General features: G+C 34.4%; 1 long non-coding RNA gene across 1 annotated transcript; it reads left to right on the top strand.

Annotated features, from left to right (window-relative positions):
- The first annotated feature begins 22,507 nt into the window (after window positions 1-22,507).
- On the top strand, window positions 22,508-22,967 carry LOC126887374 (uncharacterized). Its single transcript, XR_007699036.1, has 2 exons — window positions 22,508-22,730; window positions 22,829-22,967. It is a non-coding gene; the product is annotated as an uncharacterized LOC126887374 (long non-coding RNA).
- The last annotated feature ends 2,121 nt before the right edge of the window (window positions 22,968-25,088 follow it).

The raw sequence follows: 25,088 nt of genomic DNA on the forward strand, positions 1-25,088 counted from the left end.
CGAGGAGCAGGGTTTTCGTTACGGGGTAATTATTTGCGGAAAGAGTGCGATCGGGTGCGAATTTTTTTCAATATTGATTTAAGGATAAAAATACGGGTTCGCGTAATACCGTATTAACAATATCCGTATTAGATATAGCAGATAATAAAATGTACAAATAAACGTAAACAATCTATTTACTTTATAACCGAACCGTATTATAATAATATACAAACAGAGAAATTAAGATGTGTCTTATACAAAATATTCTTCAAGACTGAAATTTCAAACTCAAAACTCTACTAACATCGTTCCCACATTCATAATGTAACTCGACACTTTCTCGCAATCTTACGTAAGAGTGTTCGACCTAAAAGGTTCGGGGAATCAGCCCGCCCACTTAGACTGCATGTGTCCATTTTAACACTAATAAAAATACCATAATTTGTAGTTGAATATATTCTAACAATCCGAAGTTGTCGATAGTGCGTAAAACCTTAACACTAATAACCTAGAGTGAAAAAATAGAACAATAACTGAGGGGCCAGCTGTAACCCGCGTACAGAAAGGTGATGGATGCTGCAGGTGGTGTCTCATCGCAGGGGACTTCAACCGGTTCGTGGACTTGCTGAGACTTTGGAAGCCGTAGCCGTAAGGTAAATGACTTTTTCTTATTTTTTTGAAGACATTAGAACCTTTAATATTCGTAATACCTAGAAGCATAGCCGGTTCGTTACAGTTAGTATGACATTAGAACACTATAGCCGGTTCGGTATAAATTGCTTGTTATTACTTAATTTCTCCGACTCCCAAATTATTCTTATATCTACTTTTTTAAATCCGCAACGCCACTGTGTCAGAAGTACATAAAAGGCTGGGCAAAATCATTTTTTTACCATTTTAAAAATGTTTTTGAATATAAAACTATGTACCACGGGTATGGGCTTTATTGGAGTAAATCCTTTAAGACATTCGTCGATTATTCAGAAGCTACTCTTTTGTTTTAATCTGTTGATTATATGGTGTTCTATGTATCTGTGTTTTCTTCCATTTGTTTATGAAGAAAATTCCCGTTTGGAAACCATTTTACCAAGACTAGACACAATTTTTGTACTTTTCGATGTAAGTTTCATTAATTTTTTTTTGCTTGCTTGGAAGATACTAAAGAACTAAAGAGTAATAAGGTTTCTCGAAACTTTGGAACAATCCAAATATCTAGCAATGTTCAAAATTAGCAAATTATAAAATATTTATTTTTTTTGTAGAGAAATATACCACAATTGCTAGGTATGATCATCCAAACTCAGCTCATGGAGGCACCCTAATTCTTTCTGCAAACAATGATTTTTCTCTGATAACAACATATGACTTTTTGTTGAATTAAGCCTTCTTTGAATTTTCCTTAGTTTTTAATAAAAATCTTAATCTTTACATTATTTGCATCTATAGATCACCTGACTCTTCCGTGGAACTATTTTTTCAGAACCTGCTAAATTTGTTAGATGACTTGCCTCACAAAAGCAGAAAAATTCTATGCGGAGACTTCAACATAAATTATGCTGCTGTTTGTGCTACCCAAATGTTCTTGGTCAACATATTTGAATCATATGGTCTCTCAATGCACGTTAATTCTGCTACAAGGATTACAAAAACTACATCTACCATAATTGATTATATTGTCTCCGATTTCTCACCCCTTGATGTCTGCTCTACAGTTATTAATGCGGAACTATCGGATCATGAAGCAGTATATACGAAATTTAACATCTTCAGCCAACCCTCCTCGAAAACCCGACGTTTAGGTAGGATTTTTTCCGCTCGGAATTTTCATAAATTCCAAAATTTATGTTTAACTTCTGACTGGCATTTTCCTTCTACGGACGTGGACTATAATTTCAGTGATTTTTTGGAGAAGCTTGTCTGTATCTTCAATAAGGCATTTCCTTTAATTACGATTAAGCCAAAACGTCGCAAACCCTGGACTACCAAAGGTATCCGCATATCAGCAAAAAATATGCGTTCACTACTTTATATCAAGAAATTTACTACCAACGTCTCTGTCACTCAATATATCACCAATTACAGAGTCACATACCTAAAACTCATCAAATCAGCTAAAAAAGCCTACTATCAAAATCGTCTGGGAAGCTCCAAAAGTGTTGCAAAAGAAACTTGGTCCATAATAAACGATCTTCGAAATAAAACCCACGCAGCTCAAACATTTGCCCTTCCAAACCCTGAAAATCTAAACGAATACTTCATTAACGTGAGTAAAAATATAACATCAACTATTCAGTCTCAACAACATCCCATTTCCTATCTCCCTAATTCAGAAATTGTCTCGAATTCATTCTTTATAAGACCAATCTATAAATCGTCGATCGGATAGCTCAGTGCGACTAGCGGCTGACCCGTACTTCACTTCGCCGTGAGGCACGAGAGTTCAAGCCCAAGCCAGGCCATCGGAAAAACAAAAAGGCTAACGCTTCAGTATAAAATTCTAAATATGAATCTGGCGCTTAGACTGGAATGTGCGGGCATCTGATCGACCTATGAGGGAGCAGTACGGCAAGGGATAAGGGCTTGCGGCTCGGTGATACTCCCCCATAGATCCCTACCGAAGGGCGTTGACGCCTAAGAACGGTGTATATACATATAAATCTGAATTGATCCAAACGATCAATAGTATCAAAAGCAAATCATCTTGTAGTACTAATGGACTATCCATAAAAATCTTCTCAAATCTCACAGATAATGTGTTAGAACTCCTCGTGTCACTAAATAATGATTCCTTTGAAAACGGTAAATTTCCAGAGTGCCTAAAGACAGCCATTATTATTCCTCTTCATAAAGGTGGCGAAAAATCTAATGCCTGCAACTATAGACCTATTGCCCTACTACCGGTACTCTCCAAAATTATTGAGAGGCTCATAAAAACCCGACTTATGCCCTTTCTCTTTGATAACAATATTTTATCACAAAATCAGTTCGGCTTCTTAACTAATAAATGTACCGGGTGTCCCAATAAGAATGGCTCTCGGCCATATCTCAGGAACCGTTTAAAGTAGAGCTTTGAAATAAAAAATTTTATAACAAAAGTTGCCTCAGGAAAAGCCTGGAAATTATTTTCATAATTGTAGGACCACCGCTAGAGGGCGTAATTGAATATCAAAAATTAAAAAATCTAAATTTTACAAAATTTTCCTAATGAAGGGGCACTGGAAATCCGATCGTCGTATTCTTCATAAAATTCTACGCATATTTTATTCGACAAGTTTCTAGGAATGCGTGATGGAAATAGTCTGCTTATAGATGGAAATAGTTAATCAAATAATACGATGACAAAATAAACGTTTTTATTTTGAGATAAATTCCTGGTTACATTGCAAAGTTCTTGTTGACATTGACACTTGTCACTTGTGTCACTCACAGGTGTTGCCAACACATAAAAGTCTACAATAGAGAATTGTAATACCAACACCCTTCTGCAATTCTATATTAATTATACAAAACTTGACAAAACTATTTAAAACTATAACTCAACAACATTTAGAAGTTCCCTAAAATATGTAAATTTAGTCTTTGGCAGTGACTTTGTAAAAATGTCAGCTTGTTGCTGATCAGATGGTACATACTTTAAATTAATTAGTTCCTTTTCTAAACAATCTCTAATAAAATGATGCCTAACATCAATATGTTTGGTTCTTTTTGATTCCAATGTAGAAGCCATCTTAATACATGATTGGTTATCTTCATACACATGTATATTATAAATAGTTTTAAAAATCTCTTCTAACATCTGACTGAAAAACAAACTTTCTGTAACACATGAAGATAATGCCATATACTCGGCTTCTGCACTAGATAGTGACACTACATTTTGCTTTTTAGTTTTCCAACAAATAACATTATTGTTAAGCTTTATAGCATAACCACTAATACTCTTTCTGTCATTCTGATTGTTTGCAAAATCTGCATCAACATAGGATATTATCTCTATTTCTTTATTTCTACTTTTAACAAACTTTAAAACATAATTTTCTGTAGATTTTAAGTACCTCAAAACATTTTTTAAATTTTTCCAATGTTCTTCAGTATAATTATTCTGAAATTGGCTAAAATATGACATACAAAAACTTAAGTCTGGCCTAGAGCCTAACATTACATACATAAGACAACCAATCAATTCCTTATAAGGTAGCTTAAGATTTCCTACCAAATCTTTATCTTTACAGATTGACAGATTAAGTTTAGGTTGCATTGGAATATCTGACATTTTACAATCACTCATATTAAATCTTTGCAAAATTTTCTTAATTAATTCTTTTTGTGAGATACAAATTTCATTTCCAATTTTACTTATATGTAAACCTAAAAATACTAATTTTTCATTATCAAACTCTTTTAATTTAAATTTTTTCTTTAATTCAGATTTTATAAAAATAATATTATCTTCAATTTTTGAAAATATTATCAAATCATCAACATATATAAGTAAAAATGTAAAATCCTTAAAATACAAACAAGGATCCTTCCTAGATCGTTGAAAACCAAGATCAGTTAGACAGTAATGAAAAAGTGTATTCCAACATTTACGAGCTTCTTTTAAACCATACAATGATTTGCTTAACTTACAAATTAAATTTTTATCAAATCCTTCAAGCCCTTCTGGTTGATACATATATACTGGTTCTTTCAACGTTCCATAAAGGAAAGCGGACTTAATATCTAGCTGTTTTACAAAAAGATCATATTCTACATACAATGACAATAATACCCTAATTGTAGCCATTCTTGCTACTGGCGCATACACATTTTCACTAATATTACTCTGTTGGAAGCCTCGAGCTACCAATCTAGCTTTTTTCACTACATTTCCGTTCACTTCTTTTTCACGAAAAACCCACTTTGAATCTATTACACTCACATTTTGTGGTTGTTTCACTAAAGTCCACGTATTGTTTTCTTCCAATGACTGAAGTTCATCGCTGATTGCTTGATTCCATTCTACGTCCTTTACTGCTTCAGAGAAAGTTTCAGGAACATTATCGAGAAATTGTCCTACTGACAAAGCTGCTAGTAGATTCATCTCTGTAGTGTATTCACAATCATAATCTTCAAGATATGTTGGTCTCTTTTTGTTTCGTGTACTTCTTCTGTTTTCATTAATTCTTTCAACTACTTCTTCTTCTTCTTCGTGTATATTTTCTTGTTCAGTGATTCTTTCAGGAATATTTTCCACTCTCTTTTCGGTTCGAATTTGAGCAATTTGTTCATTCTCAGTAAATCTAATTTTATCATTTTCAATTGAATTCTCATCAAAAATTACATTCCGTGCATGGATTATTTTTCTTTCTTTTGGATTCCATAGTCTGTAACCGTTATCTGAATAGCCTACCATAACCAGCTTTTCACTACGAGGATCAAACTTAGATTTCCTATTTTCTTTAGGAATTAGATTATAAGCATTACAACCAAATAATTTTATCTTTTCCATATTTGGCTTTTCGCCATACCAAAATTCAGCAGGTGTTTTGTTATCAGGTAAAGTTCGAGTTTCAGTTCTATTAATTAAGTATGCTGCTACTCTCACAGCTTCACCCCACATGCTTTTATCTAAATTTGAATCAAAAATTAAACATCTTGCTTTTTCCATAATGGTTCTGTTAAAACGTTCAGAAACACCATTTTGTTCTGGATTCCTAGGTACTGTATACTGAATTTTGATTCCATTATTTGAACATAATCTTTTAAAAGCTTTTGAGGAGTATTCACCTCCGTTATCGCATCTTATACGTTCAATTTTTACATTAAATTTAGCAGTAACCATATCAATATATTCTTTAAATTTATCTATTACCTCTGATTTCCTCTCAATCAAATAACATATACAAAAATGTGAATAATGATCTATAAATGTTACAAAATAAGTTTTATTATCATGAGTTATTGGATCTATAGGACCACACAAATCTGTTGATATAACTTCTAAAATTCTTTTTGCTTTTCTTTCAGCATCAATGCTATGAAACGGTAATCGTGATTGTTTGCCTTTTAAACAAATTTCACATATACCAGATACAGGATACTTTGCAGAATGACCCATTTTCCTATGCATTAGCACATTACGTTCAACAGCTGTAATTTGTGCTTCTGGTGAAGGTCTATATCTTAATTTAACAATATATAAGTTATTTCTTAACTCACCTGTTATTACAGCATTATTTCCTTTCATTATGTTGACCTTTTTATCTTTGAATACAATTTGAAGACCTGCTTCTTCCATTTTCTTCACAGACATTAAATTATATGAAAGTTGATTACATACCCATACATTTTTCATCTCAATTTGGTTACCATTTACTGCTTGTAGATTCAAATCACCTTGTTTTGTTGCCTCCAATGATTGACCCTTCTTTGCTACATTTATGTTATACATTACTTCCTGGATATTACCCAAAAACCTTTCAACATCCTTTGTAACTAAATGATTTGTAGCACCACTGTCTATTATGAAACTTATTTCACCAGATTCTGAGTTACTAACTAAGGTGGTTTCATCTACAGTCAAAAATGTTACCTTCTCATCGGTTTCTGCTGGGAATGCCCTATTTCCATTCTTATTTTTCCAACACTGATAGCGCTTGTGACCAATTTTTCCACACAAGTGACATTTGAATTGAAATTTTTGATTATTTCTTTCATTACCATTACTCGTTCCAGCTTTATTCTTCCATTTATTCCATGGCTGTTTCTTTGCTACAAATGCAACATCAGGATTTGTTTCAGGATCAGTTTTATTGTGCCTTGCCTCTTCCATTAGTAGCTTGTTTTTAACAAAGTCTAATGTAACTTTAGTTTCATCTTGACAAAACATAATATCAATTGCTGTAGTAACTGCTTGATATGATTCAGGCATTGCCGATAGTAACTGTGATACAACTTCACTATCTTGTATTTGACCTCCTGCACTTTTAAGTTCCCACACGGTTTGACTGAATTCTGTTAAAAATATATTTAAAGACCCTGTTGTGTATTTCAATGACCTTAGTTTCTGCTGCAGTTGAACCTGTGTCGAAATCCCCTTCTTTCGGTAAGTATTTTCCAGTGTACCAATAATCTGTTTTGCTGAGGTATTTGACTTGATCATTTCCAGTACATTGTCATGCAAACATTGCACAATTAGATTCCGGGCTTTGACATCGTTTTTCTTGTATAGTTCTCGAGCGGCATCATCTGCTGTGGCTGCGGGTTCATCTTGGGATAGTACAGCTAAGACACCAGCTTGTTCCAATAACAATTTCACTCTAAATAACCAGTTGGAGAAATTATTTCCATCAAAGGGTTTGATGTTAACAAAATTTGCTTCCGCCATTTTTGTCGTTGACTTCCTTACCACGTTTCGTGAACACTTTTGATTTCTAATTTACCACTATAGCGTCTTAAATTTCCACAACTTCTGGGCCCATAACCTCTAGGAATGCGTGATGGAAATAGTCTGCTTATTCGCGATTGAAACGGAATATAGAGGGCAGGTCGAATGCAAGAAAATGGCCGATATAAATGGTATAAACAAACATTCAATTGAGGAATAGAACAATACCGATTTGATTTAAAATATTTTAATGTACTCATAATCCTGAAATTTACTAAAAATTTCTTAATATTGACCAAATTCCATTCAAACCAACAATTTTCTGGTTTGTTTATACCACTTATAGTAATTTAAATTTATTCCACCAGAGGTCAGCTACTTTGTTTTTCATCGCGAATAGATGGAAATAGTTAATCAAATAATACGATGACAAAATAAACGTTTTTATTTTGAGATAAATTCCTGGTTACATTGCAAAGTTCTTGTTGACATTGACACTCAGTGTTCCCAGATGACTTTTTTGAGGATCAGGAGGTGCCGCCACGAACGATCAGGAGATTTCAGGAGACTCGCTCGCCTCAAAAATTGGTAGAATTCTGTAGTTTCAGTCTTTACGTTTATAGATTGGCAACTAGATGTCGCCACGAAAAATCAGTAGAATCAGTTGGTGGAGTATTTTTACGTTTATAGGTAGGCACGCAACTCTATAAAATCTGTAAGGGACGGCTGTGGCAACGCTAGATGGCGGCTAAAGCGCAAAAATAAAAAAAAATAAATAGGATAAAATTCTGAAAAATTCAAACTCCATACAAAACCGTTCTTGAATCGTTACGCGCATGCGCAATGACGAATAATGCTGCGCAGTAACACATTTTTCGTTACTGCGCATCCTCGTAATCATTCAAGAACGGTTTTGTATCGAGTTGGAACAAAACCAGATCATTTTCAGAATTTCATCACTTCATCAGGAGGTTTAAGGACGCCATCAGTAGATCAGTAGGCGAGGGTCACCATCAGTAGGTCTCCTGAAATTTCAGGAGGTCTGAGAACACTGTTGACACTTGTCACTTGTGTCACTCACAGGTGTTGCCAACACATAAAAGTCTACAATAGAGAATTGTAATACCAACAAAGTTTAGGTCTACCTTTGGAAATAAGAGGTGGGGGTGAGTGGGAACCTTATTATAAAAAACTGGCTGTGAGTCCGGTTCTGCTTAATCAAATTTTGCAAACTTGGTCTTGTTGAAGACAGATCTTTTTCGTCAATGTAAAAGTTATGATTTCGAACCAACTTACTGAGTAATATGCCAGCTAGAAGGCGTTATTTAATTTTTTTCAGAAATCTAGTGTTCCTTGGAAAATATTAAATACAAACATGGATTTTTAATACCATATTACAAAATTAGACAAAATTAGCAACAGAATAGCGAAAACCGCATGTTAATACCTTTTTTCTATCTCGAGATATCTTACAAAACGTGTAAATTTAAAAACATAAATGTTACTGTCACCGGTAAACGAAATTCATTAAAAGTAGTGTGCTATGGAAACAACAAAGAAACATTTTCCAGCTGTCAACGTATATTAGGTCTTTTCAACGCTTCTCATTTGTTTCGAGCCTCGTTCATATCTCGTATATTAATATTATACACGGATTATACGACATATGACAGAGGCTCGAAACAAATGAGAAGCGTTGAAAAGCCCTATTACAAAGAAATAAAAACAACTATTTAGTGATGACATAAACGTTCAAAATTTTGCATATCATTTTCGTTGCAAACGTTTACTCTTTCAAGAGTAGATTGAACAGCAGTCTCAATTTCTGCTCTCGATATGCTTTGAATGGCGTTTAGTATTCTCTGGATAATGTATTCTAGAGTAGTGTATAATGGGCAACAATTTGAATATTTAGGTCGTCACTAAGTAGTTCTTTTTGTTCTGTGTTATATTTAATTTTAATAGTATTGTTTCTCTTTATATTGTTGTTTTAATTAATTATATTTTTATACGTTGACATCTGGAAAATGTTATTTTGTTTATTTCCACAGCACACTACTTTTCATTAACTTAGTTTACCGGTGATAGTAACACTTATGTATAAAATTTACACGTTTCTCGAGATATCTTGAGATAGACAAAAGGTATCGACATGCGGTTTTCGCTATTCTGTTGCTAATTTAATCTAATTTTATAAAGTATGATTAAAAATGCATACTTGTATTTAATATTTTTCAAAGAAAATTAGATTTCTGAAAAAAATTAAATAACGCCTCCCAGCTGGCTTATTACTTATTAGGCTGGTTCAAAATTATCACGCTTACATTGAAGAAAAATATCTGTCTTCAACAAGACCCAGTTTTCAAAATTTGATTTAGCAGAACCGGACTTACAGCCATTTTTTCATAACAAGGTTCCCACTCACCCCCACCTCTTATTTACAAAGGTAGAGTTAAACTTGTTAAATCAAATATGCGCATAATGTGATGAAGAATACAGTAATCGGATTTCCAGTGCCTCTTCATTAGGAAAATTTTGTAAAATTTAGATTTTTTTATTTTTGATATTCAATTACGCCCTCTAGCGGTGGACCCACAATTATGAAAATAATTTCCAGGCTTTTCCTGAGGTAACTTTTGTTATAAAATTTTTTATTTCAAAGCTCTACTATAAACGGTTCCTGAGATATGGCCGAGAGCCATTCTTATTGGGACACCCGGTACAACTGATGCCATGTTTTCTGTACTTCACGAGGTTTACCAAGCACTAAACAATCATCTTTATACTGCCACTGTTTTCTGTGACTATTCCAAAGCTTTTGATTGTGTAAATCACATTTTGATTAAAAAACTTAATTTCTATGGAATTCGAGGTATTTCTTTGAATTGGTTCAAATCTTACTTAGATAATAGGAAACAACTGGTTAGAGCAAATGATACTGACTCTAGTCTCAAAAACATTGTATGTGGAGTACCACAAGGTTCAGTATTGGGTCCCCTACTTTTCCTTATCTTTATAAATGACATCACTAATTTAAAAATCGATGGAAAAATTTTTCTTTTTGCTGATGATAACAGTATCACTTGGAGAACTCAACTATTGCAACTCTTCATGCAACTATAACTTCTGATCTTCTTATGATAAAAACCTGGTCTGACTCTAATTTACTCTCCTTTAACGTGGATAAAACGGTAGCATTATCATATAAAGGTGCTCTTCAACCCCTGCTTGTGAATAGCAGCCAGATCTCTACCGTTGATTCTGTAAAATTTCTTGGTATTCTTTTAGACAGCAACCTCAAATGGTCCCTTCATATCGATTTGTTAAGTAAGAAACTCGCCTCAGCGTGCTATGCCATAAGATCTGTTTCGAAGGAACTCAATTTAGCATCTTCTAAAATAACATATTTTTCTTTATTCGAGTCTCATCTTCGATATGGTCTTCCTTTTTGGGGGTCTAGTACAGCTGCCCAATTTGATGTTATTTTCAAATTACAAAAAAGAGCAATAAGATATCTGTTTGGCCTCAGAAGAACAACCCATTGCAGAAGTTACTTTAAAGATCACGAAATTTTAACACTTCCATCTTTGTATATTTTAGAAACTGTTTGCTTAATTCGTAAACACATGCATGTCTTTCCAGCAAGGCCTCATCATGACTACTCCACCAGAAATTCAACTTTTGATGTCTATTTACCGATCCCCGTCTTCTGAGTTAGTAAAGAAATCTATACTATATTCCGCAAAAAAACTATACAACCATCTCCCTTTACAACTCAAATCTGCAACATCCTTTCTCAAGTTCCGTAAAATGACAAAAGCTCATTTATCTAAAAGACCATATTATTCAGTAGAAGAGTTTGACTAACTAAGAAATCACAGTAATGTACAAGTAACTTTGAAGTAACTAAAGTGTATTTATCTATATTTGGGTGTCACATACAGCAGCTTAAACTTATTAGTTCCTTTGTTTGTGTTTTATTATATTATGTTGTATGTTCAATTTTGCAATTTATAGTAATTTTGAAATATATTGGTTTTTGTTTTTTTACTTCACTTTTTTAACTTGTTTATATTTTTTTTATTGACGATTTATCTAATTTTATAAAATTGTATTTGTTATTGTTATGTATATCTTTTTCGTGACTCTATTGTTAAGCTTTGTTCATAAAATTGTATAATTTTCAGTGATAATAAAGCATATTTCTATTCTATTCTATCCATAATCAAATTAGTATTGTATATTTGAGTAAGAGAAGTAATCGTTTCTAAGCCGTTTTTCTTCTTAATGTGCCGTGCTCGATTATCGAGCGTTCGCTATCAAATTGGCTATAGTAATTTTGTGGACGGCAGCTCGGAAAAGGAATGCAGAGGATCTGTTAAACCATTCTCTCAGGTTTTTAAGCCATGGCGTTATTTTTCGACCTGACCCACTTCTTCCGTCTACCTTGTCTGGTATTATTAAATGGAGTACACATTGTATCTCTATGGGTGTCGCATAACAAGGCCAAAATATTAAAGTTTGCGATTTTTAACTGTTTGCATCCGGTGCAAAACAACTTCGTTACGAACTCTATCCACCCAATTTATTCGTAAAATTCTTCGATACACACAGAATTCAAAGGCTTCCAGTTGAAAAGTGTATCCGTTAAAGTCCAACCTTCGACACCATACAATACATAAAATCTCACTAATCTCATTTTCAGACTCAAAGTAATATTGTTTCCACATAACAGTTTCTTAATCTTAAAGAATGCAGCTCTAGCCTTCTCTATAAGTATTCTAATTTCTTTGCTCACGTCCCATTTCTCATTTAGATTACATCCAATGTAGGTGGTATTTTTAGTTCTCTCCAGTTGTTCACCATAAGCTGTTACCCTTCCGGTTGTATTGGCGTTTTACTGACAACCATCACCTTTGTCTTTGCGATGTTTAGCTTATGAGTCCATATTCATCACTTGTTGTGGTAATCCTATTAATCATAATATGTTGAAGTTCTTCGTAATTGCTCAAAATTATTTCTATCTCAAAATATCTTCGAAGCTGTTGAAAATAGTAATTCACCTATTTCTTCCCAGAAGTACGTTTTCGAACCACTTACTTTGAAATTTTTTCTTAACAACAGTGTTTCGAAATATCAAATTTTGACTGAATTTTTTCTATAACTGGTTTCTTGTTATCTCTGACAATAGATTGAAATTAAAAATATTTTTTTGGGCACCCTGTATAAATAATTATGTTAATGTTTATATTACTAAATAGAGAATTGAATAACCTTTCAAATGAGCTAGCACGCGACTCATTCTCATTAAATAAAATCATCGATTAAGTCATTACGACAAGATGTATGACGTCACTAGTATGATATATATGCCAAAAAATCATAATTAAAAAAAATATCGACCTATTTAGGGATTTTTCCTTAAAGTCGCCGGCTTGCAAAATAATGAATTTATTTCTTTCATTTGCACATGGTGTATAGTATAATACAGTTCGCTTTGTGGCTTCACTGGCCGCTGTAGGCTCCGACGGCATCTTCATCTGTTTGGACTGGTGGATGACTCACGGTGCCGTCTATGTAGTGAGGAAGAGGAAACGTCCTCTGGGAATGCCCGCCATTGGCCTATCAGAGGTGGCAGATCCTGGGATCGGCATCTAGGCAGCCGAGCCAGGTGAGGGAAAGGCCATAAGGTTTCTGGGGGATTAGACACTCGGGATGGCATCAGCAGATTTGCAGACCCTGCTGATTCTGCCCGGTGCAGCCTGGGCCCCAGAAACGCCAAAGACCAGGTTCTTATGGACCTGGTTCCTAAGATAGGGGTAATACAATGGACTCGCAGTAGGAGGTCTTAGTGTCTGAAGCAGTGGCGGCTCGTGATTTTTACAATAGGGGAGGCTATATATACCTAACTGTAAAATATCTAGACAAATTTGCACTAGCAAAAAAATGCGCCCAAAAATGTAATTTAAGGCACCATTTTTTGACCATTTTTTATTTACATTTCATAATATCATCCTAATTCATAATTTCATGATATCATCTCATTTTAAAAATAGTTAGTCTAATTGTAAAAGTTTAATACCAAAGTTTGTGTCGTTTATTTGTAAATAGATACCTCGCATATCAAAATAAATACAGATTTGAAGTTTTGCAGTCCATACATAATGAAGCTTCAAATTTTTTAAGATACTCAACTGAATTTTTTTAATTCTAAACGCGGCCTACTGCGAATTCAAAAACACCATAAATTACCGATATTTTGCTTTGAGTTAGAGATATCGGAAAAAGTTATTTGAGCAAGTTGTTCCAAATATTATTATAACCCCACATACCAAATTTCATAACAAAATTCGCACTTTTAGATTTTTCATTATTTTTAGTCAGGACCCTAAAATTCGTTGTCCCGAGACGCACGCAACCACGCAACGGAGCCGAGAAGCTATTCTGCCTCCCTTGGTATATCTCCGGGCAGCGTGTGATGGCACCGTAGATGCCACTGTTAGGAGACCGGGTCTCCTTAAACGCCTGCTGCGCTGCACGGAGCATTAGCAACGGAGACTGTTGGGCTTCTCGGCTCCGTGCTCGGTTCATGCATCTCGGGATAACCCAGGGTCCTGCCTACAATAATATGTAATAAAACTGAGACGCGATCATGCGTTCTAATGCTAATGCTCCGTACGTATGGATAATTAGTGATAATATGGAATTTACACGTTGTATAATAGTGAGAGTTGTACTTGTTGTTTTCGCGATTCATGATACACAAAACAGTGTAGAGTGTGTAAAAAATTTATGGGGAGGCTGAGCCTCCCTTGCCCCCTCTGACGAGCCGCCACTGGTCTGAAGGGCTCACAAGTGGGCCCTGCCCCGATATACCATACCATACCAGTCCGCTTTTGATGTTTGTTTGCACACCATATTGTTTTTTTTTTAATTTAAGTGTATTTTTCTCCTTTTAATTTTTAGGCATTTGTCAAAATGTTGGCTTTGTTCATTAACCACAAAGAAGCAGCCCATTTGATAACGGATACGTTTAAATTTTGGAATTTACAAAATTTTCCGTTCCAGAAGGAAAGAAAAACCGGGGAATTTATTCTCAAAAGTTTAAAAGTCATTGCCATTTGTTCCACGGGAATAGGCCTCATCACGTCATCTTCCATAACATTTGGTCCCCTATTAAACGGAGAAAACGTACTGCCTCTGTCTAGCTATATACCACCATACCCAGCATATTGGTTGTTATATTTAGTTGAAGATTATTCGTACATTATCAGCTTATTTTTAGTCATATTCTATGATGTTTTGCTATGTACGATATTACTTATGGTTGTGGTCCAATGGAAACTGTTAAATAGGGAAGTAAACGCAATATTGGACAGTACAGCAGAAGAAGTAGATGAACGACATCTATTAAAAAGAGATATTAAGAAGTGTGTAAATTATCACACCTTTCTCATTGAGTAAGTATTTAGTTTCTTATTAAATAGTTTTTTATATATATATACACCGGTATTTTAGGCGTCAACGCCCTTCCGGTAGGGATCTATGGGAGAGTATCACCGAGCCCCAAGCCCTTATCCCTTGCCGTACTGCTTCCTCATAGGCCGATCAGATGCCCGCATATTCCAGTCTAAGCGCCAGATTCATATTTAGAATTTTATACTGACTCGTTAACTTTTTTGTTTTTCCGATGGCCTGCCTTGGGCTTGAACTCACATACCTCACGGCAAAGTGAAGTGCGAGTCAGCTGCTAGTCGCACTGAGCTATCCGATCGACAAATAGTTTCTTTTTTTACTTTAAACAAAAAGAATACATCTAATCTACAAGATTAATCAGCATTTTTTCTATAACTTAATTTTCCTAAAATAGTTTGTAATCTAGATGTCACCTGGTCCATCCTATCTTTTTTTTACATGAAATGTTTACTACAATGCACAACACTAATTAAGCCTTGCACAACTTCTCACATTACATAAGGTACACAAGATTTAGTCTTCTTGAGCCTTCGCATCTGAGTCTTGGCTGACAAGAAGCTGAAGTACTTCATGGTTTGGATGTTTTGGAGCCTCTCTTCATGTCTCCTGACAACTTTCTTAATTTCATTTGGAATAGATTCAGCTCTAGGGTCTCTACGTAAACCGTCATTCCGACCATTCCAAGGAGCACCTGCAATATTCCTTAGTATTTAGTTCTGGAGCGTTTCTAAGTTTCTATAATTCCTTTTTTGCTACAGTCCGATAATTGTGGGTGATAGGTCCCATCGGTTTCAATATCTGTTTGGAAATCAGTACTTTGTTCTGGATGGAAAGTTGAGAGTACCTACCTATCAGTCAATACATATTTTTGTACTTTATCTTCAACAGTTCAGTTTTCTTTTTAACATGTTCCTTCCATTTGAGTTTGACGTCCAGATTTAAACCCAGGTATTTAGCTGTTTTCTTATTAGGAACAAGGGTTTAAGATAATTGGGAGGTAACTGATTTTCTTGTTAGTAAAGTTATACGCCATTCTTTTGGCCAACGTTCTTTGCTATTAATTGCATTTTGTAGGTTTACCGTAGATTCTTCTATAGTTGCTCCTATTTAGACTGCTGTATCATCAGCAAATGTGACTAGTTGAATGTTTTCTTTCTCCGGAATGTTAGATATTTACAAAAGGTATAGTAATGGTCCAAGAACACTATATACCTTGTGGAACCCCTACGTTTATTGACTTTAACTCATAATACTCGTTTTCCAATTTAACTATAAGTGTTCGCTGGTGTAGGTGAGCAAGAAAAAGATAACAGGTCAGCTCTACATCAACCAAACCCCTGTAGAAAAAGTGACTACAACTACCTCGGCGCCATAATAAATGAAGAATGGGCCAACAACCGAAACATAAGAGCGCGCATCGGAAACGCTAGATCCACCTTCAATCAGATGGGGGCCTTTTTCAAGAGCCACAACATCTCTCGTGGCATAAAAGTAAGCATGCTGCGATGTTACGTCTTCATTGTCCGTTTTTTTGGTCTAGAATCGTGGACCTTGAACGAAGATATGTGCAAAAAATTGGAAGCATTTGAGATGTGGATATATCGGAGCACTCTAACCGGTTTATGGTGCTTATGATGCTTTCTGAACAAACTTAAATATAAGACGGCTCCTGTTTATATAAAACATTATATAACATTATTGTTAGAATATACAATATTAAAAGTAGATATTATTCTATAATTGTACATACTCTATGTAATGACAGAATAGACAGTTATAATGTAATGTCAAGAAAAATATAGAAAATAATAATGTCAGTCATGTTCAAGTAAAATGTTTTCCTATTGTCCTGTAATTCAGTAAATTATAATCGTTGTTAGTCAGTTCACTTTACCTAATTTATAACAGGTTACGGGCCCAACTCACGTGTGAACTGTGAACAGGTGAAAAAATATGGCGACCAGCAATAACGATTATAAAATTCAAGTCAACAAACTTGAGGTTCCTGAAGACTGGGCAAAATGGAAGTGGCACGTTTTGATGTTATTACGAGCGTATGCACTTGAAGACAATTGTGAACGGTATGCGTAAGTATACCGAGGTTACTGAAAATTCAACTTCATTGAAAGTAGAGAAGCATCAACAATGGTTAAAAGACGATGCAAAAGCGGCAAGCTTGTTAGCAGGTACGCTAGGAAAAACTGTTACCGAGCTGGCGTTGACATGTACTCACGCTAGTGAAATATGGGACAAATTACGTGCGCGATTTGAACGTAGCAGTACGCAATGGTTAAACATGTTAATTGAAGCTTTTTTAGAGTCCAACGTGATGAAAAAGAAGATATTAATTGGCACACATGTTGCAAATTTGCAGAAACTGTTGATAGATTTGAATGATGAACTGCAGAAGCACGATGAAAATGTTTTATCCGAAAGAATGTTAAATGGTCGGATCTTATCAACTGTGAGCAAGGACTTTGATAATTTCAAAGATTTGTGGGACACGATACCATCAAAGAATTAAACTTTGAATTTATTGATTGAGAAATTGTGTGCCATTGAATTACGTGACCAAAGTGCCATAGAATCTTTTGCGTTTGTTGCACGCAATATCCCGACTGAAAAATGCAAACAGAGCCAAAGTACAACTAATACGAAATCAAAGAGAAATGTACATCGTGCAAAAGAAAAATTTCCATGTCATAAATGCAAAAAATTAGGCCATTGGACGAGAGAGTGTCCATTGAAAGAATCGGTTGAGAATTTAGGCAAGAATGAAAGTAACGATACTGCTTTTTTGTCTGTTGTTTTAAGTGCCTCATGAACCAATAAGTGTATTGAAGCTGGAAAATGATATTGTGACAGAGGAGCCACAAATCATATCACTACAGATAAGCAATATTTCTCATCTTATACAGAGTTTGCCGAACCCTTAAAGAAATCTCTTGGTAAGAAGGATGTATGTATGTTAGCCCATGGACAAGGAGCAGTGAAAATTAAAACGCGTCTGAATAATATAAATGGAAAGATGCTGAATTGAAGAATGTTTTTTATGTTCCTGAAGCAAGCGCTCATTTGTTTTCTGTGAAAGCTGCTGCACAGAGGGGGTTCGTTACAGTACTCGACGAAAAAGGTGTAAATCTACATGATAAAAATACTCTTGAATCTGTAATGACTGGGTACTTCAGTAATGGCCTGTATGCACTTGATATACGTGTTATGAAACCGACCAATCCCATTCAAGCAAACTTAGTAGAGTCAACAGATATGTTACAAGTGTACAACGAAATTATTATTTATTTATTAGTTTTACTCCTATCTGAGTATGCGGGACCATTTTTCATTGGAATTTTACCGCGCTAGACAGGCGAGAAGTGAGATGTAACTTTTAGATCTCCCTCAGCCTTCTTTGCTCCGCCAATTAGTTGGTTTGCAAATTTTAGAAGCCACGAAGGTATAACCAGAAAATTGGCCCCAAATAAAGCTTTGTTTTTAATATTATTTTAATTTTATTAAAAGCAAGACTTTCTCTTGTTTTAAGCAGATGTCGCCACGACATCCGTACCATCATGTTATTTCGTTGTGAATCGATACTGGCAGCCCGAATTTTAGTTTGGTCAGAGATAATCATATATGCACTCTCTGATGATAACATAATAAGGTCTGACACCGGTTAGGGAGCTTATGATGCTATCTGAACAATCTGAAATATAAGACGGTTCTTGTTTCGTTTTACAACGAAATGATTATTTATTTAAATAAATATATATTATTTTGCAGCTATATTAACCGTCTTAATGAAACAATTTGGTATCCAAACATATTGACGATGTTTTGGTGTCTTACGGCATACTGCATTGAAATATTTGTAATAGTAAAACGGTAAGTACGGTTATTTTTAATAAAAATCCAATAAGCAATTAGAAATAAAAATATTTCTTTTGATTTTTTTCGATTTCTTAAGTTTTTTATTGTAGTTACATTATAGGAACTAGAACGTACCTGGTAGATAAAGCGAGTCATCCAAAGCAGACTCCAATCAAATACAGACTCTCTGTTCTATGACGCTACAGCTCATAAGTCTGCTCCCATATGTATGGTATCCCTCTCCAAGTATCTCTGCTACTGGCTGCTCTCCTACAGTTATCCACCCTCAATATCTCTTTAGCATCGGTTCTCACTTCGTTTATCCACCTCTTCCTTGGTCTTCCTAATAGCCAACGTCCCACCATAGTTCCACTAAGCGTTCTATTAGGTATTCTGTCATTGTCCATTCTTATGAGGTGACCTGCCCAGTACAATCTTTATATTTTTGAATCAGAGACAGACATGCTAGGATTAATCTCAATAGTGCAATTCGGATTCAGAGCTCAACATTCCAGCATACTACAAGTACTCAGAATTATAGAATTGGTCTGAGGACTTTTTAAACAGTACTATCACCGTCACCTGATATGCATTGTCTAGGTCTAGGAGATGGCCTCGAAATTTACATAGTTGAAGAACCGTTGTTCATGGTTCTTGGCAAACTTACTTATTGTCTGGCTAACCGTATCTATCTGGTTACAGCTTTAGCTATATCATTTGTTGTAGTTTAGGAAGATAATTTTGCCCTAACTTCTTTTTATTTTTTAGTCCTAACAAAGGTGATTTTTTCACAAGATTGATGTATCTAATAGAAGCTGCGTATGAATTTTTTTTGTTTTTTATTATACCTGGTCAATTATTGACAAACGAGGTTAGTATAAAATATTGTAATGAATTATTTACTTTATTTTTAACACTTACTTCAATTGAAAACACTTAAAGCCCGTTCACATGACAGGCGATTACAACTACATACATTTTACTATTTTAATGCTTTAGTTGTAATCACGCGTTATCAAAACCCGCGTTAAGAGCAAACATTACGACTTAGGAGAGATCTCAGTTATCTCTCCTAAGCCGTAATGGTTGGGTGATACACCCATGCCATGAAAAAAGTTTTAATATGTTTGTAACGTTTGTGCAGCTGTCTTTTCTGTTTGGGAGTTGCACAGAGGACAAAACCACAAGCATACTGACTATATATTGTAATGCAGCTATTTCTAAAGAAATAAATACTTCTTAATCACTTGTATTTATTTGGACCTTGGACTTAAGATCAAAAGTGAAGTAGAGGGTAGGAAAAACTTAGGTAAATCCAAATTTTCATTTAGACTTCTTCTGACTTCGTCTGTCTTATAGTGATAATTTAAATTTTAGACAGAGAATATGGAAGAGTTTGCATATTTGAGCAACTGGTATGAGCATTCCGCTGATATCAAAAAACCATTCATAAATATGGTCACCTGTATTAGTCGCAAACCAGTCGCTTTAAACGCTGGCAATATGGTTGATTATAATTTTAGAAGTGCCCATGAGGTAAGTATTCCATAGTTTTTACGTCATTTATCAAACGAACATTCAAATCCCATCCACATTAAGAGATGAGTTAGACAAGGAGACGTAATATCACCAAAACTTTTTAATCTAGCCCCGGAAGACGTCTTCTAAACTACAAATTGGTCAACAAACGGTATTATTAATGTTAATGGCAATAAGTTAAACCACCTCAGATTCGCTGACGACATCGTGATTATAGCGAGCACATTCGAGGAACTGCAAATTATGATGGAGGAACTCACAGACAGCTCTAAATACGTCGCGTCGGCCTAAAGATGAATATGACAAAAACAATGACAAAGATAGATGACCCCAGTGATAGATGACTATAAATGACAGTGAGATAGAACAAGTCCATGAATATATCTATACTAAATTTAAATTCAAGATGCAGTAGAAATAAACAAACCAAGACACGTTAAATGCTACTAGGAGCACTCCCGAATCATAATTTAGAATGTATAAACTTTGGAAATCATGATTTGGGGCTTAAAATGTATATATGTTACAGTTCAAGTTGATTATCCAGTTGGAGTTGACTTTTCCTAGTTCGAGTCGACTCAAATGGCTGGTTTTAGTAAAAGTTGATTATAAATATAAAATGAAGATTTCTATTTAACATTTACTATGGGCCATTCCACGAACATACGCCTGTTTTGGATTACCTCGACAACGAATATTTTACTGTGCAACATAAGAAGTACGAAAGTAAATGGCGCTAATAATTATTCCAATATACAACAATGTAATTTGCAATTTACTTTCGTTCTTCTTATTTTGCCCAGTAAAATATTCGTTGTCGAAGTAATCCAAAACAGGCGTATGTTCGTGGAATAGGGTATATTGTTTGTTTTTTTACCAAGAGGAGTGATTCAAATTTACCGCGCTGTATTGCTTGTTTGTAATTGGTCCAACCGCAGGCAAGTTTACTCCACGGTTCTTAGACATTACTACGGGACTACGGTTGCCTAAATCGACTAACCAATGAACATTAAGGGTGAGATTACGTCACGAGAGTTTACTGTCATTTGAATATGATTTTTTTCGAATCCTGAGAAAACCAAGTATTTTAGAAAAATTTAAACGCAGGATGCAAGATTACATTATTACCGAGGGCGGAAAGCCCCTTAGAATAAACAAGCAGATTCTATTGAATGAAATATTTGAAATTAAATATCACACTTCTCTTTTATTTTCAGCCCTGTAACTTATTAAAATAAACATTATAGAAGTTTTCAGGGACTTTCGGCCCTCGGTAATAATGTAGTTTTTCATTCTGAGTTTAAATTTTTCAAAAATATTTATTAGTTTTCACAGGATTCGAAAAAAATGAATACAATTAAAACACATTGAGAATTTTGACATGCGTCAAAGTTTTGCATTAACTCAATGTAAAATTCTGAACTGTTGAATTCCAGCTTCCCTAATAATTATTTTACATCAAAAGACATTAGAAACTATTTGAAGAGGATTGAAATTTGTATTGGAAATAACTGTTAAAATTGGTCTACGTAATTAAACATATTCCAAAATTTTGTAAAAATGTAATACATTTTAGTTTTCAGCCCAAACTTAGGCCACACACAATGCAATAATGTTCACATTTTTGAACCGTCAATATTGTTTAAAAAACAATACAGTTGATAAGATACCCTCAGTTGCGGAGAAAGGATTAATAATAAAGATTTTTTTATTCAGTCAATGGTGTGAGCACTGTCAGTTAAATAATAACGTGTGGCCTTACTTTTACACGCATACCTATTGTGGCAAATGTATCATATTTTTCAAAATTTTGGAATGCATTTCGTAGAACAATTTTAACTTTTGATTTTAATACAGATTTTAATTCTATACAAGTATTCTCTCATGACTTTTGATGTAGAATAATTAGGGAAGCAGGAATTCAACAATTCAGAATTTTACATTGAGTTTCCTATGGCCCTTTTTATGATTCACCACCCGGTATAAGATAAAATGTGTACTATTTGTCTTATTATTTCATAATAACACAAAGAATACACATATATACACAATAACACACATTCAATGATCGAAAATAATTTAAAAATATGGGAATGTAAACTCTTGTGACGTAAAGTCAAAAATATAAGTCTCCCCACCACCGTCGGACAAGACAACCGTAGTTTACTCCACTGCTTTAAAATTTTGACAATAATGACATTTACCAAATTTTGACACTAGTGACCATGCCCCGCGAACTCTAATAAAAAACATGTAATCGTATTTATTTTCCTTCCATTTTGTCAGAGGCGCTGATGTCGGCATTGTGATTGGTGGAACATGACTTTTGACAAATCCTGCGCTATCTGTGAATCTGTGTTCAGTGTTCGTGTTCGTTCGTTCGTTGTCGTTCAGTTATTTTATATGGTCGGTTATGTGATGTGTTTGTGTCACCATAAAAAGCTAATATTCAGTCGTGTTTTTTGATATTTTGTAATCGAGTACCTTTTTAAAGGTAAGTTTTTCTGATTGTAAGGTAGAGATTTTCTGATTGTAGGTACTGTTTATCCAACAGTTTTAAAATACACACTTTATTTCGCGTTTTGTTGTTAGGTCTAATGGCTCCGTTCAGCTGTTGTGTGCAGACGGTGGAAAAGTTCAACAAGTAAACATTTATTTAATCCAAATTAAATACTCATATTTCTATGTAAAATGTCACATTATTTTATAAATAAATAAGTAAGAAACAAAATTTGTTTGTGTTTTACCTTTATTGTCCACTTGAATAAAATAATATTAAATATTGGAAGTACCGTATGGAGGCTATCTATGTACCTAGCATGGAGGCTATCTATGTACCTAGCATGGAGGCTAGATTATGGCACCCTTCCTATCCAATCAACAACAAGAACGTTTAAAATTTCACACCTATCATGTCGAAGCTACAGACCACTTATGTGGAGGCCAGATTTGTAGTATCCTTTCATTTAACCAGGTGCTGAGATGGCGCTGAAATACGTGACATGTTTTTTAAAGAGTAAGATCGCATTCTACCAAATCACACAACACTTTTTTCTATGCTAGTGACATTTCATTCATATAGTATAAGAGCTGTGAGACATTTTTGAGTAGGTATTTTAGGCAACCTGAAAATTTTTCAGGTGACTGTTCCATGATAGCCTAATACAAAAATGCCGGTCTGGCTGGAGGGTAGCGGTTATTTTCCCCAAAAATCCCCCCCAAAGTTAAAAAAAGGGTAAAAATTGTTATTACAAAAAATATCATTAACGTGACTTTAAAGTAAATTTAAATATTCAAATATAAAGAAAATAAACAGGCCAGGCGATTTGAGGGCGATTTTAACTCTGCAAGATACTTGCATGGGCGCCCCAGGATTATTTTCAGGGGATGCATCTGAACTTCAGAAGATTTCATCTGAATCTGTACATACTATTAACGAGTATAAAATATACAACTATACATGCAAAGCTATGTACATTCCTTCAGGACAGGGAAGTACAATTATTATTTTGACAGGGTATTTTTTAATATTAAAAATAAATATTCTACAAAGACAGGTTTTTTTTGGTGAAATTTTCCAACTGCCATGTGATCGAACAAATTACGCGTGCATATAAATGAAAAGCGCTATAGGTAAACAGGAGTGTGAGAAAGAGCGTATACCGATAGCTGTTTGCGTCCTCTGTTGTACCTGAGCGAGTCCGTTCGCTCGAGAAAAATCACGTGACCTGGCGATCCCATGTTGTTGTGCTTCGAAACGTCAGAGTAATTATTATATATTATAGTTTTTTAAGTAAAGTCGGGTCCATAGATATTTCGCCCGTCGGCAAATTCAAACAGATAACATTTGTATTGTTATGAAATTCGAGTAAATCAATGTCCCTTTGATTAAGCACACGCCGGTATTTTTACAACCGGGTTACTCATTGTAAATCAATCAAGTTTAACACTTGAAAATGTATACTTGGGCATTAGTACAGTTAAAATTGTTAGACGATTATATTTAGATGAAATATTAAGCAATAGAATTGAAACTTTTTTCTACTTTTAAGGACAAAAAAGCAAGTTCATTAGCGGAACGTGATTCAAAATTATTCTGCAGATTATATTTGAAGCAATATTTGATTAAAACATCTCATTTTTGGTGGTAAAAATATATTAAATACATATATTAATTTGTCTGGACTAAAGGTGGTCAAAGATGGTCTGGAGTTATATTTTTGTTTGAATTTGCCGACGGGCGATAGATAGATGGTGTTTACTTTAACTTTTTCTTAATTAAAGGAAAATAATACGTACTATACAATAGATTTTGCAAATATAATAGAAAAAGACAGATTTATTATTATAAAGATATAGGTAGAAAAGTATAAAAGTATAAACTAAATTGATTCTGTGTCCGAATCTTGTACTTCTTCTTCAAACTCCTCATCTGAGCTTAAATATTCACTGTCTTCTTCTTCGTCAGACTCCCCTTGAGACTCAGATTCCTCTTCTACATGATCTGCAAATAGTTGTAATATGTATTTAGAATTAATTAAAAATTAATTAGTGATTAATTAATTGAGTTGCTACGTATTCTCTGTCCTTTTATACGGAGTCGAAGCCTGGAGAATCACGGGCGCATCTGAAGATAGACTTGCCATTGTTGGGATGTGGTGTTATCGAATAATGTAAAAAATATCATGGACGCAACACGTAACAAACACGGAAACATTAATAAAGATAAAAAGTCAAAAAAATACTCAACACTATGAAGGAAGGAAAAATGAGCTACTTTGGTCATATACTAAGAAATAAAAAACATGATGTAATTTATAATATAAGGAAAAGTATTAAGTATTAGTTATAC

This window comes from Diabrotica virgifera, chromosome 6 (genome assembly GCF_917563875.1).
Source record: "Diabrotica virgifera virgifera chromosome 6, PGI_DIABVI_V3a".
Classification (NCBI taxonomy): Eukaryota; Metazoa; Arthropoda; class Insecta; order Coleoptera; family Chrysomelidae; genus Diabrotica; species Diabrotica virgifera.